The sequence below is a fragment of the Polyodon spathula genome, chromosome 8 (genome assembly GCF_017654505.1).
Source record: "Polyodon spathula isolate WHYD16114869_AA chromosome 8, ASM1765450v1, whole genome shotgun sequence".
NCBI lineage: Eukaryota > Metazoa > Chordata > Actinopteri > Acipenseriformes > Polyodontidae > Polyodon > Polyodon spathula.
Window position 1 is genome coordinate 10,509,185 of NC_054541.1, and position 15,955 is coordinate 10,525,139.

Sequence of the window (15,955 nt, forward strand, 5' to 3'; positions counted from 1 at the left end):
TTCTGTTTTCTTATGTATTTTCAAGCATAGAAATCAATCTGGTACGGCTCTGCTGCAAACTTATGCCATTCCTCTTGAAATGACCTTGGGGCTAAAATGCTGTGGATTTAATTGTGTGTTTTTTTGTTTTGTTTTGTTTTTACCAAGATCACTTAACCATGACACTTAATTGTTTGGAAATATTGAAACTAAGTATTTAAAACTGTTTTACTCAATGGAGTTGAATAGCAACCAGATCCATCTGAGTAAGCCTCTGAAGCTGGAATTGAGGTGATTTGAGTCCTGAGTTGTGCATCAGTGAGGCCTCCACCACCCTCTTGCATCCATGACTCCATTAGAATCTACAAAACGGTGTCCTTGGCAACTGTGAGCATTATGAGAGCTTTTTTAATTAAAAAAAAAAAAAACGTGTGCTGACATAGTGTGCAGGTAATAATTAATTTGCAGCTGAAAAAAACAAATTAAGATGAACCTACTGCTCTGTCAGACCAACTACAAGTCATGATTACCCAGAAAATGAGCCAAAGCCTTGGACTTGCACCTCACTTATGAAGACCTGAGGGCTGAAGAATTTCACTTTTGGGAAATATCCTCCTCCCTGTAACTACTACACTAGAGTTAAAAAGCAGATGCATCAGGAGGCCAGGAGTTCAAACCCTGCCTGGGGACAGTTAGGATATAGAGTGCACCATCTATCAGTTCCTCTGCATAACTCGTAAAAGGCTGTCAGAGATATTGTTCTTTAAAAAGACTTGAAACTGATGCATTGTCGGCTGCATTAGCCTTGAAGATCCCCCGGTACGTTCTGAAGAAGTGTGGGAGTGTTGACCCTTTCTGTCTGGGCACCTTTTGAAACCCTGTACCGAAGTGTCTCGGCACAGTGATTAAATAGAAACATTTTACTTTGCGAGTCCATGAGAGCAGCAGAGTCTTGCTTCAACCCAGTTTGTGTCATGCAGTAGAACACCACATTATCTAATATGCTCTGTCTGCTAATGTTCAGTTTCTGGAGATGTGAAAACATACTGGATAGAAAAAGGCTTACTAAGGCTTTCCTCCAGTGCAAACTTTTTTTCAGAAGCAGAAGTTTGCGAATCTGGCTACTACTATTATTATTGGTACCACCACTGCTAGTATTGCAATTACTACTACTACACTACTACTAGTAATAGTAATGGTAATATTGGTGTACTCTGTATATCCTAGGGGAAGTTTATATACGTAAATCCTTTACTGCATTACCTGGTAAAAGGTTCTCTTTTATATACTGAATTTCCTGCATACCTTCTGATATGGATTATTACCCTTGTAAACTGAACAATGAGTATGAAAATAGAAATACTATTAATACTAATAATAGTTACACAGTGGAGAGGGGCTCAGCCCCATTGGTCCAGAATGCATGAAGATTTCAAACAGTACATTCTTTACATGCAGCTGTAGCAGATGCTCATGTGGCTCTTTGTTGCTGATGATGACCAACCTTTGTTGTTGCCATTGATTTCAGTTCTGGGAACAGCTAGCAAAAGAATCCAAGTGGGGCATTAAAAGTCAATGACATAAACCCAAAGCTAAGTCCTGTTGAGTCAAATTGAACGCTGTTAGAGGTAACTGCCTTTTGGTAAGCGGAATGCAAAAGAATGGCAAAATAGAAATGAAAAAAGTAGAACAGAAACAGCTAACCCAGCCGTTCCTCAACGAATGGGTTATACTTTTCATAAATAAATTGTGCTGCTAATTGGTTCAAGATGGTAACACCTTGCTCCCGGGTGGTGATTGGCTAACCATTCCCCTATGGCTATTTATAGAAAGTGAGATTAATCATCTGACTAGATTAACAGTATAGTATTCAATGAAGTCTTTCTTTGGACTGCAGGTTGAGGACGACTAGTGTTCTTGTTTATTTGTTTATTATTATTACGTTCATGACCATTTTTAACACAACACGGGATTGAAGGATTTATACTGGTCATTGTACTGCATGGGGCCAAACATTTAAAGTTGAAAACCTGAAAAGAAATAGTATTAAAATGGGTTAAGAATACATACATTTGAAACTCGACACAAACTTATTTCACATGATGTACAGAAATAGGAAAAAGGTCACTGTATTGTGAACTTGGAGTGAAAATAAAATGACCTCTATCAGCCCACATGGATGCTGAGCAAAAATTATTTCAGGAGTCTATTTCAAGTTCAACTTGTTATTTACAACATGGATCAAGAGAAGTAAAGAACTTTGGACCAATCCATTCAAACTTACTTAAAAAGGTCATTTTAACACACAGCAATGCTGCAGCAATTAAAATAGGGTTTGTTCTCCACAAACATGGTTTCTGACAAAAAGGGCAGAACACTGTATAGTATTTGCAACGCAATTGCATGCCTAATGCATCCACAAAGATTCAATAAAGATTGTATACCAGTGGCACGTACGGTATCCTTAATTTATATACTTAGTTTGTGATTTATGGAATATGGTGTGTGAAATCGTCATTTTTTAGAATTTATTTTAAAAATCAATCTGTAACGATGCTTTTAAAATATTTGCTTTTGTGCAAGACAGATTATAGTGTCCTCCTCCAATGCATCATCCTAAAGGCAGCATGGCCTTACGGATCTCTTCCACAATCTTTTTCTTATTTTGTAAATTGTAGCTGGAGGAGAAAAGCAGTTTTACATGACACAGGATTTGTAGTTAAAGTTGTGGGGATATTTAAAAATCCCGGTATTACGACTAATAATAAGAGAAGGGTTTTCCTCATATTCAAACCTTAAGCACTTACAGGAGGATTACGATAGCAGAGCAAAGATTTTCTGATATTAGAGCTTTGTAATGGAAAATCAAGAGGAGAGCAAAATCTATTATATTAATATGGGCTTCAGTACCCTTTCAAACTTGTATGACCTCCATTGGCAACAAAACTGACACTCTGTAGTAGAACCGCATGCCTTTTATATGTACAGTTTTATGGGATCATAGTTTATGGGAAGACTAACATGACTGCAGTTTCAAACTTGTTCTGTGCTTTGTATTGAAAAGAATGTCTCTATTCAGACTTCTTCATATGGTGTAATTGTTTCATATTCATATTGTGGCATAAGGTTCCAAATCTGAAAAATTATATACAATTTTAAATGTGCAATAAGCAATGCATCAGTACTAAACTAAAGTTTTTATGCACTTGTACAGAAACATTTGAACTGCATTTAAGAGAAACATGGAAAATATCTGTCTTTATCAATATGCACTAAGGAATAAAAACTATTACACTCTAAAAGCTTGTAGAAAACCAATCAAACATGCACGTAACATATTATACATCTTTAGTGTATGTTTTACTAATAGTCATCTAACACAATTCATACACACATCTGTCTAATGTGCCACCCTGGCCTCTCACTGGGTGGGAGCACCAGGAACTAATGTACTGAGAGCAAGGGGAGTTAATAATGTAGCTGCTGCTGTTTTCATAGTTACTCTAGTAATAATCGGAGACTTAAACCATAAATACTTGATAAAACAATTCAATTAAATACATAAATGTAACAAACAAATCTAATTGAGAATGTTTGTCTCCCAGTCTAGTTTTCAAAGATGACCACGTTTGCAGAACGAGAACAGACCAGAGCATTGGGAATATGTCTCCGTGGTCACCCTGGAGACCTTTTCATTAATGAAATGGACACCAGGTGAAATTAGCTCAACCTAACTCAAGAGGATATATTACAGTCTTCTGCAATATTGTCCTCCACACTGTGTACAGAACATAGCTGTGGGTGTTTGTGTACAGAACATTCTGTGGGTGTTTGTGTACAGAACATTCTGTGGATGTTTGTCTTGACACTTCATGAACCAGCACGCTCCTCTTTTCACTCTCTCTCCTGATTTGATCTTTTACAACATCTTAATACCCTTCAACTACTGTTTATAAAGTGCTCCAACACATCTCCAAGGGCTGTCTGATTTATAAGCACTACACGATTCATACAGACTAGCTTACCACTGTGGCAGGTTTAGAAATTAAGGTAAACATGGGAATAACTATTTTGTTACGCTATATGGATGAGACCAGACCATGTTTCAAATTGTAACCATTTTGACCACTTATTAGTTCCAAATACCCACTTTATATTTTGACATTGAACATTATTGCTTAGATACAATACGTGCCACTAGTATTAACAGAGGTAGGCAATTGATGAGATTACTTCTGTTGGAGATGGATGGGAGCTTCTCCATCTGTGTATGCCTATATGCTGGGTATTTCAGAGACTAAGTGACTACTGTTTGTTTCTTCCTACTGCAAATTGTGGAAGCTTTAACAAGCATTGCGCAACATAGTTAGGTCTTTGCTAATTATTTTTTTTTCTTTATCCTATTGCAAAATCTCTCGGCTTCCAGCCCATGCATTAAACACGGGACAGGTTCCTCCAGAATACCCCTGCTGCTGGTCACTCACACCGTGGAGTTTCTAGACATTGAAGAGAATTAAGTGTTTTTAGATCCAGGTTTAAGGGCCTGCAAGCTTCTAATAAGAGAAGATAAATAATATGAAGAAAAAAAAAATCCATTGAATTAATCTGGTTGCACTGGAATTGCACTAGTTTTGACTCATGCAGTTAATATTGAACAATAATAAAGTAATAATACATGAGAGAGAATAATAATAACAATAATAATAATAATAATAATAATAATAATAATAATAATAATAATAATAATAATTGAACTGAAGCCCTGATCTTTTGGTATTGCAGGTAATTGAAGGAAGTAGCTCAGCTATGCTGGAAGAATGAATAAACCTTTTATCAAAACATAACCATAGTACTCCATGATAAAGACAGAACCCCTTTAAAATTGGATTGCCCTGGGAGGCCAATGGGTGAAAAAAGATACATTGCAATGCTTCAGCATTGTTAATATTACACACAGTTTTATAATATATTCAGAAAATACTACCATTTTCAGTTTCCATGGTGATATTTTCTTTATCATCTAATCATATATCACAACAAACATTCTTTCAGCTCCAATAAAATATTAATCTGATTTAAAAATACAGTTAAATTATTTACAACAAAGCACATTTTAAAATACATGTAATGTATGCATGAATGTCTCTCTGACAACCACTTTTTTTAAATTCTGATGGTCATAATGGATGGAGATCCTTGTATTGCATCCTGACTGAAAAGTCTTTATTTCAAGCTGATTGGAAGGGGTGTACAGTACTGCATGCGTCATTTTGAAACTGTGATTATGAGATCAACCAGGTGCTTTATACAGCAGGTTATATTATCTCAAATACAGGTTTGAAATTCCCACAGCTCGCATGTTGAAAAAAAACAAAAAATGAGATTGAGCATTTCTTGTCAGAATAACAATATGCAAGCTGGAAGACTGGTGAATACCTTCAGGGAGATACAGTGCCTACAGAAAGTCTACACCCCTTTGAACTTTGTTGTGCCAGTGCCTCAGTATTATGTATTTAAATGAGGATTTTTGTCCACTTATCTGCACACCATACGCCACACTGTTAAGGGGAAAAAAGTTTTTATTGAGAAAAAAATATATATAAGTCTCCACCCCCCTGAGTTAATTCTTGGTGGAAGCACCTTTGGCAGCGATTACAGCTAGAGTCTGTTGGGATAGGTCTCTATTAACTTGTCTCTACTACCTGATCTAGGCATGGTCTTGGTGGTGCCATACACCTTCCACTTCTTAATAATCATCTTGACCATGCTCCAATGGATATTCAAGGCCTTCGATATTTTTTTTTATACCCATCCCCTGATCTGTGCCTTTCAACAACTTTGGCCCGGAGTTCTTTTGAAAGCGCCTTGGTGCTCTTGGTTGAATCTTTGCTTTGAAATGCACTACCTAGCAGAGGGAACCTACAGGACCTGCTGAATTTATCCTGAAATCATGTGAATCACTACAATTTAACACAGGTGGAGGCCACTTAACTTAATGTGTGATTTTGAAGGCGATTGGATACACCTTAGCTAATTTAGGATTGCTATTACAAGGGGTGTAGACATTTATCCAACCAAGCTATTTCAGTTTTTTAAATTAATTTTCTACAAATTTCTAGAATATTTTTGTTCACTTGGAATTTGTGGGGTAGGATGTATAGATTAAATGAAAAAAAAAAAAACTATTTTAATGCATTTTAATTCCAGGCTATAAGACAACAAAAGGTGAAGATTTTGAAAGGGGATGACTTTCTATCGGCACTATAAATGCATTTTAAACTCAGTGTTATACTATAAAGTACCATATGCTTTAAATGCTGTGTTTTTCTCCTGTCCTGTGGGGGTTACCAGTCTGTACTGTAGCTTGGCTCTTGCAGTGAGACCTGTACCTTAGTCATAAACCTGGAGAGCGCAGTCACTTGGAAGGGGCCGGCAGCAGGGTGAGAGAGATCTCAAAGTGACGGCTGTTAAGACAGACATTGATGAAGTTTGTTTGGCAGCCAGCTGACCTCCCCACCCCTGTACTAATTTCTGATCAGCAACCATCTGTCTGCGGAGCGCTAACGATGAAGCGGTTTTCCAAGTAGCTGCAATGACCCCTAGAGTAAATTCTGCAGGGAAGCAAAACTGTCAGCCGTTGATTAGAATACTGATGGTGACCATTTGCAGGGAGAGCTGCTGGAGGAAATTAAATTATTCCCACAATCTGTAACCTTACTGCGATGCAGCGAATTTTGCTTTCATGTTTCTCTGACAAGTTTGTCGTATGGCATCACTAAATCCCCAAATCTCTCCTGCCTGTCGCCATTGGATTTAATTGTGTTCAATCTATTGGATTTTTTATTTTTATTTGAGCCATCACAATCTTCTTTGTTATTTTTATTAGTATAGATTCCAACCAGGAAAGGAGTGCTATTGGTTTTGAAAGACGGCTTTTGGGTAAGGAAGGCAGAGCTATGTTGGATCCCTGCAAAGTTACATTTTTTATTATTATTATTTTTTATTACTTTTGCACTCGAGTCACAAAGGTAGTTTTTTTTTTTTTTTATCCTGGACCGAACTGCATTATTAGCTATCTAGCTTAGAGAATTTTATCAATTTTAAAATGTGCTTTGTTGTAAATAATTTAACTGTATTTTTAAATCAGATTAATATTTTATAGGAGCTGAAAGAATGCTTGTTGAAATGTATTAAGAATTATATACTACCAGTAGTTTATAAATTCATGTTTTCTACGTAAAGTAACAAACTTTTTCCTTGGGTTGCATAATGAAAATACTTGAATCATTAGGGCTGAAGCATAAGCATGACTACAAGTTCCTGTTAAGAACATGCAAGTTGCTAAGGAACTGAAATGGTGTCAAATGGAACGTCTAAGCAGTATGGTAAAGCTGTTAGTGAACATTGGCACACCAGCATGGAGAACTACTGCACTGAAGCTGTCCTTCGTCCTGCCAACCTTCTGCTCTGTTTAACCTGTCAGCATGTTCTGTCTGCTAGAGTTGACACAAAAGTCACCGTCTGATTGCACTCCTTTGCCCTTGACTGCAGGGCAATGGCTCCGTCCTCGTCACCAATCAGTCTATTTAAATCCTGGACTTTGTTATCCATGACTTCAAAACCCTCGATAAAAAATATGAAGAAACTAAGTCAAGCTGATGTAACATGTATTCACCACACATGTTATACACATACCTATAAAGGCAAGTTACAGTACAGTAGACTGCTTATCAACATCCAAGTTCTTTCTTGAGCCAGACTTGACCAGCATGTTCAGACTATAGGGACCCAGATTAATAAGTGATGTTTATTAGGCAGGTGAATCTGACATGTATTAACGGGATCATTACCTTACCTATTCTCTCTGCTTTGGAGGCAGCTGAGAGTGAGGGAGTAGCCCAGTCAAGGCAAGTTGTAAAATGATGTCTTGCCTCATGCCCTCCACCTGTTCTCCTAGTTGGTGCACAGGAGTCTCACATAAATGCTTCTATGAAAGCTTTGAGCAGCTGTAGAACTTTCTGGGTCGATCACCCACTCTCTGCAATTTGTGTAAAACTTTGACCTTAGAAAGCCACTTATACATTATGATAAATACAGCAGCATGCAATAAGGATTGTCCCAGTGGGATCAAACAGTGGGATCAAACATCGATTTTAAATGAATTCATCAGCTTCGCACCATGGTGTTTTCTAAATGTTTTTTTGTAGTACTGACACTAAGGTTTTCTAAATTCAGGATCTGGAGCCAGCTCTGGGATGTCTTTTTATATTATACTTTTGGAAGAGATGAAGAAATTGTAATATTGTAAAGCTTGTGTGTAGCTTATGCTGCTCTAGCCACTGATCATGTACGGCTGGCTTTGTGAATCACACCCACTATCTTGCCTTGGATGCATTCAGTACCAGTGCTGCCAAAGTACCATGAAATTGTTATGTTTTGACCTGCACTGGATGCTCTGTGAAGTAGGAAAAAACAAAAACAAACCAACAACAATATGTTCCAGAGAGTGCCGCATTAAGAAGTAATTAATTTGAAAGGTTTTACTGGCATCAATAAACCACTGGAGCGTCACTCTGTTATTTATTGATGCTAGCAGACTTAAATGCACTTATCAGTCTCTCTGCCATTTCAAGAGAACATACTGAATAACAGTAAGACATATGCAAGGTTGGCAAGAGTTCTGTTTTGAGGTGTAGTGTGCTCACATGTGATACCTGTCTTCACAGACACCATTGCAGATGCCCCTTTTGTGGGGTGAAACGAAGAACAAATGCCCCCACCAATCATGATCTATTCAAGAATACAAAGTTATTTTCGTTTGTAATCAAGGGGTCTTGAATGGTGTAACACAAAATATCCCCCACTCCCAGTCTTTCTCCATCTATTCAACATTTCCAATACTTGGAAGAATAGCATATCCGTAATTTCACAAAATATGCTTAATGCCTGAACTACATGTGTATAAAGGGGTAAATATCAAGTTACTTAGTGTCTACAGTATGCCATGCTGTCTTCAAACCACTGTTTGCTGGCAGTCCCTCCATGCTTAGTGATGAGTTTTACTTGCTATGCTTAATGTCAGTAGGGCTGAAATGCAGATTTACTGTACTCATAACTAAGGTGCTACTGTAAAAAAAAAAAAAAAAAAAATTAAAATGTATTGCTAACTGTGTGTAATAAACAGTATACAGTGTGTATGGTGTCTCTGTCCTCTCCAAGGGTACATCATATCTAGTAAATTATTTAAAACTTATTGAGACCCACAGTAGTATTCATGGTGCTTGTTTGCCTGTCCTCTCCATAGGGCAGTGGCCCTATTACTTGTAGGTTAAATAAATGCATGGTGTTTTCTTGGTTTTTGCCATGCATGTTAGTTAAAGTTGTGGATCTCCTTGAAAGCAGCCTTCTTGACAGACGCTTAATTAAAAAGAGGCTGCCCGGCTCACTGTTTTGGCAGAATGTTCTGGCACAGTCCCCGGGACCAGCTACAACTGTAATGTGAAAAGACATCGACTCCAGCCTGGAGATTTAATAGCCTGATTTCAGAGCAGAAAAGTTATGGCCTTTGGGCTGGAATTGAATTCCTCCCTGGTTTTATCCTTTGATCCTTTTACACCCCAAATTGTAAATATTAATCCTTCACTGGCCTGATCTTTGAAGAAAAGAGCTTATTTGAAGTGTGAGAAGGTAATATGGTGCCGGTAGTGGTTCTTCATGAAGCTCGTGTGAAGAGGTAATATGGTGCTGGTAGTGGTTCTTCGTGAAGCTCATGTGAAGAGGTAATATGGTGCCGGTAGTGGTTCTTCGTGAAGGTAATATGGTGCTGGTAGTGGTTCTTCGTGAAGCTCATGTGAAGAGGTAATATGGTGCTGGTAGTGGTTCTTCGTGAAGCTCGTGTGAAGAGGTAATATGGTGCTGGTAGTGGGTGAAGCATGTGAAGAGGTATGGTGCTGGTAGTGTTTCTTCATGAAGCTCATGTGAAGCTCATGTGAAGAGGTAATATGGTGCTGGTAGTGGTTCTTCGTGAAGCTCATGTGAAGAGGTAATATGGTGCTGGTAGTGGTTCTTCGTGAAGCTCATGTGAAGAGGTAATATGGTGCTGGTAGTGGTTCTTCGTTCTTCGTGAAGCTCGTGTGAAGCTCGTGTGAAGAGGTAATATGGTGCTGGTAGTGGTTCTTCGTGAAGCTCATGTGAAGAGGTAATATGGTGCTGGTAGTGGTTCTTCGTGAAGCTCATGTGAAGAGGTAATATGGTGCTGGTAGTGGTTCTTCGTGAAGCTCATGTGAAGAGGTAATATGGTGCTGGTAGTGGTTCTTCGTGAAGCTCATGTGAAGAGGTAATATGGTGCTGGTAGTGGTTCTTCGTGAAGCTCGTGTGAAGAGGTAATATGGTGCTGGTAGTGGTTCTTCGTGAAGCTCATGTGAAGAGGTAATATGGTGCTGGTAGTGGTTCTTCGTGAAGCTCGTGTGAAGAGGTAATATGGTGCTGGTAGTGGTTCTTCGTGAAGCTCGTGTGAAGAGGTAATATGGTGCTGGTAGTGGTTCTTCGTGAAGCTCGTGTGAAGGGGTAATATGGTGCTGGTAGTGGTTCTTCGTGAAGCTCGTGTGAAGGGGTAATATGGTGCTGGTAGTGGTTCTTCGTGAAGCTCGTGTGAAGAGGTAATATGGTGCTGGTAGTGGTTCTTCTTCGTGAAGCTCGTGTGAAGGGGTAATATGGTGCTGGTAGTGGTTCTTCGTGAAGCTCGTGTGAAGAGGTAATATGGTGCTGGTAGTGGTTCTTCGTGAAGCTCATGTGAAGAGGTAATATGGTGCTGGTAGTGGTTCTTCGTGTGAAGCTCGTGTGAAGGGGTAATATGGTGCTGGTAGTGGTTCTTCGTGAAGCTCGTGTGAAGAGGTAATATGGTGCTGGTAGTGGTTCTTCATGAAGGTCGTGTGAAGAGGTAATATGGTGCTGGTAGTGGTTCTTCGTGAAGCTCGTGTGAAGAGGTAATATGGTGCTGGTAGTGGTTCTTCGTGAAGCTCATGTGAAGAGGTAATATGGTGCTGGTAGTGGTTCTTCGTGAAGCTCATGTGAAGAGGTAATATGGTGCTGGTAGTGGTTCTTCGTGAAGCTCATGTGAAGTGGTTCTTCTTGAAGCTCATGTGAAGGGGTAATATGGTGCTGGTAGTGGTTCTTCGTGAAGCTCGTGTGGTAATCTGGTGCTGGTAGTGGTTCTTCGTGAAGGTAATATGGTGCTGGTAGTGGTTCTTCGTGAAGCTCATGTGAAGAGGTAATATGGTGCTGGTAGTGGTTCTTCGTGAAGCTCATGTGAAGAGGTAATATGGTGCTGGTAGTGGTTCTTCGTGAAGCTCGTGTGAAGGGGTAATATGGTGCTGGTAGTGGTTCTTCGTGAAGCTCGTGTGAAGAGGTAATATGGTGCTGGTAGTGGTTCTTCGTGAAGCTCGTGTGAAGAGGTAATATGGTGCTGGTAGTGGTTTCTTCATGTGAAGCTCATGTGAAGTGTGAAGGGGTAATATGGTGCCTGGTAGTGGTTCTTCTTTGAAGCTCGTGTGAAGGGGTAATATGGTGCTGGTAGTGGTTCTTCGTGAAGCTCGTGTGAAGAGGTAATATGGTGCTGGTAGTGGTTCTTCGTGAAGCTCGTGTGAAGGGGTAATATGGTGCTGGTAGTGGTTCTTCGTGAAGCTCATGTGAAGAGGTAATATGGTGCTGGTAGTGTTCTTCGTCTTCGTGAAGCTCGTGTGAAGGGGTAATATGGTGCTGGTAGTGGTTCTTCGTGAAGCTCATGTGAAGAGGTAATATGGTGCCGGTAGTGGTGAAGCTCGTGTGAAGAGGTAATATGGTGCCGGTAGTGGTTCTTCGTGAAGCTCATGTGTGAAGAGGTAATATGGTGCCGGTAGTGGTTCTTCGTGAAGCTCATGTGAAGAGGTAATATGGTGCTGGTAGTGGTTCTTCGTGAAGCTCGTGTGAAGAGGTAATATGGTGCTGGTAGTGGTTCTTCGTGAAGCTCATGTGAAGAGGTAATATGGTGCTGGTAGTGGTTCTTCGTGAAGCTCATGTGAAGAGGTAATATGGTGCTGGTAGTGGTTCTTCGTGAAGCTCGTGTGAAGAGGTAATATGGTGCTGGTAGTGGTTCTTCGTGAAGCTCGTGTGAAGCTCGTGTGAAGAGGTAATATGGTGCTGGTAGTGGTTCTTCGTGAAGCTCGTGTGAAGAGGTAATATGGTGCCGGTAGTGGTTCTTCTTGAAGCTCGTGTGAAGGGGTAATATGGTGCCGGTAGTGGTTCTTCGTGAAGCTCGTGTGAAGGGGTAATATGGTGCCGGTAGTGGTTCTTCGTGAAGCTCATGTGAAGAGGTAATATGGTGCCGGTAGTGGTTCTTCGTGAAGCTCGTGTGAAGGGGAAATATGGTGCCGGTAGTGGTTCTTCGTGAAGCTCGTGTGAAGGGGTAATATGGTGCCGGTAGTGGTTCTTCGTGAAGCTCGTGTGAAGGGGTAATATGGTGCTGGTAGTGGTTCTTCGTGAAGCTCGTGTGAAGGGGTAATATGGTGCTGGTAGTGGTTCTTCGTGAAGCTCATGTGAAGAGGTAATATGGTGCTGGTAGTGGTTCTTCTTCATGTGAAGCTCGTGTGAAGGGGTAATATGGTGCTGGTAGTGGTTCTTCGTGAAGCTCATGTGAAGGGGTAATATGGTGCTGGTAGTGGTTCTTCGTGAAGCTCATGTGAAGGGGTAATATGGTGCTGGTAGTGGTTCTTCGTGAAGCTCGTGTGAAGGGGTAATATGGTGCTGGTGAAGTGGTAATCTTGCTGGTGAAGTTCTTCGTGAAGCTCATGTGAAGGGGTAATATGGTGCTGGTAGTGGTTCTTCGTGAAGCTCATGTGAAGAGGTAATATGGTGCTGGTGAAGGTTGTTTGAAGAGGTAATATGGTGCTGGTAGTGTTTCTTCATGAAGCTCATGTGAAGAGGTAATATGGTGCTGGGTTGTGTGAAGAGGTAATATGGTGCTGGTAGTGGTTCTTCGTGAAGCTCATGTGAAGAGGTAATATGGTGCTGGTGAAGGTGTGTGAAGGGGTAATATGGTGCTGGTAGTGGTTCTTCGTGAAGCTCGTGTGAAGAGGTAATATGGTGCTGGTAGTGGTTCTTCGTGAAGCTCGTGTGAAGAGGTAATATGGTGCTGGTAGTGGTTCTTCGTGAAGCTCATGTGAAGAGGTAATATGGTGCTGGTAGTGGTTCTTCGTGAAGCTCATGTGAAGAGGTAATATGGTGCTGGTAGTGGTTCTTCGTGAAGCTCGTGTGAAGAGGTAATATGGTGCTGGTAGTGGTTCTTCGTGAAGCTCGTGTGAAGAGGTAATATGGTGCCGGTAGTGGTTCTTCGTGAAGCTCGTGTGAAGGGGTAATATGGTGCCGGTAGTGGTTCTTCGTGAAGCTCGTGTGAAGGGGTAATATGGTGCTGGTAGTGGTTCTTCGTGAAGCTCATGTGAAGAGGTAATATGGTGCTGGTAGTGGTTCTTCGTGAAGCTCGTGTGAAGAGGTAATATGGTGCTGGTAGTGGTTCTTTGTGAAGGTCGTGTGAAGAGGAAATATGGTGCCGGTAGAGGTTCTTCGTTAAACTCGGATTGTAATCCTACGATACCCCAGATGCTTCAGTACTGGAACTCAGTTAAGATTCATTGTGAGAAACGTTCTGCTTTTGGAAGGCACCTCAATCTGATTTATGAATGGAAGCAACACTACATGTTCTTTAAAAAGATTGTTTTTGAGTGATATTGGAAGCAACACTACATGTTCTTTAAAAAGATTGTTTTTGAGTGATATTGGAAGCAACACTACATGTTCTTTAAAAAGATTGTTTTTGAGTGATATTGGAAGACTTGCATTTGGAAGTAGGCTTTGGGTGTACGTATGTAGGTTTGTAGAACATGAATTCAGTTGTACTGGTGTTAAGTGATCAGTACAAGCCCAGTCTAATACTCAAGTCATGTCTACTAACTGTATGAAAACATATGGCTAGTGGCCTATGCAAGTGTAACATATTGTGAACAGCTATGGTTTTTTAGTTAGGTTTTTAGTTGGGCATATTTTTGAAAGTTGTATACACCAGGACATTCCGACATACTACTTAGAATCTATAAATATCTATATATCTATATATAATATATATATATATATATATATATATATATATATATATATATATATATATATATATATATATTTATTATATAAATATTTTTGCTTAACCGGTTCACATTGGTATAGGCAGTTAGCACTTTGTGTCATTGGAGGCACTGTCAGCGCATGTCTTGAGCTGATCAATATAATCAGAACAGGACTCAGCAGAAACCCCATGGCACAAGGTGTCAACCATGCTAATAGTATTGCTACCTGTGCAGTCATCTTCCTGTACAAATGCATTCAGTGATGATTTAAGGGGCACTTTCTCATTAATAGCTGAGTAAATGTGATGACAAGACAAGTTTTAACTGGACAGCTCTCAATATATATTGGTTAATGTTTATACTGTAAACGAATAGTTATTGTCTTTACAAGTCTTGCAATTATAATGTTCTAGTCAGGATGTCCTAGCCTTTGTGTAACACATGATTTGTTCCAAGCTGTTTATTTTCACGTTTAGCTTACAATTCAATCCACTTGACGTCTTCTGTGGGTGGCTAGTGTACTACAAAATTTACTGGAATTTCACACTAGATTCAATTAAAGTGGAAAAAGAAACAGCTTCATTTCAGCTTGAAGGGAGCTTTGCATTCACATTTCACAGTTCCCATTTATCCTTGTCTTTATTACTGATTTAGGGGGATTCTGTCATTTACTCTCCTGATGTCAGCAGGGTTTACGTTCCGTTTGAAAATCTGGGTGTTGTAGTTCCAAAGAATCAAATTTGGCTTGGAATCATGGTAGCCATAGTTCCAAAGTATCAGAGGAAACACCTTGCTTGGAAAGCTGAATGAATCCAATAAATGGAGGCCAACAACATAGGCATTGACCAAATGTGTGCTTAGTTTTATTATAAATAAATATATAAAGCAGGAAACCCAACTAAACATACATGAAGAACGTGTCTCTTCCATTTCATATGCATACCGGTTCATTGTGCTATTAACAGTAACGTTGCATGTATTGTATTTTACATGTTAAGGTATAGACCAACAGAAAATTAACACAAAAACTAGCCTTAAGCTTTGTGCTTACACCCTGAGTACAGCTTTTACACTTCATATACCACAGTATGCAAAGTTTATACAGTACTGTCTCCCGTACAGGATTTGTCTACGAAGATCAGTGTGTGTGTTTGTGTATATTTATATAAAACATATAAAAGAAAGATATAGATGTGTATTTTTCTTTAAATAAATAATACATTAAGTAAATAAAGGTCAGGAGTGAAGATCATTAGATAATGTGGTTGAAAAACTGAGATTCATATTACACACACAGATCCAGGTTTGATCTTGGTGAGATATTGCTGGGAGGGATTCATATCAATTTTTAACAAGGTCAGCTGGGGTTGAGACACTTCACTCCAGTGCTTCTATAAAAAAATGTGTCTGTTTGGTTTAATTATAGCAATTCCCAGTACTAAAGGTTATTAAGGTCATAACTCATAGGAGTCAATCAAGACAGCCTTCCATTCCAAACCTAATTCATCTGCAGTGTGCTGAGCTTAGCCTACTTATGTCAGTATATATCCTTGTCAGTTATCAGTAGCTGATAAGTGCTGAAAATAGGGTGTACCTCACCAATTTCAATGTCTAAACTTTTACCTATTTCAACCTGAAGTGGGAATTCTGCCGATAAATCCTTGAACAGATAAAATCAGAAGTGGTCAAAAGGCATTAATTGCTCTCGGAGATGTAATTGGGATTAAACTGTCTAAACTGTTTAATCAGTATCTCGTAAGTCAAGAGACCCTGCCAGCATTGTAAAATGGATAGCACTGGTCTCCATGAATGATGCTGTGCAA

At 39.6% G+C, this 15,955-nt stretch overlaps 1 protein-coding gene across 1 annotated transcript in view; it reads left to right on the forward strand.

Moving 5' to 3' along the window:
• LOC121320181 (cadherin-4-like) overlaps positions 1-15,955 on the forward strand; it is a 260,158-nt gene that overhangs the window by 113,299 nt on the left and 130,904 nt on the right. The gene's annotated exons all lie outside the window — the stretch shown is intronic.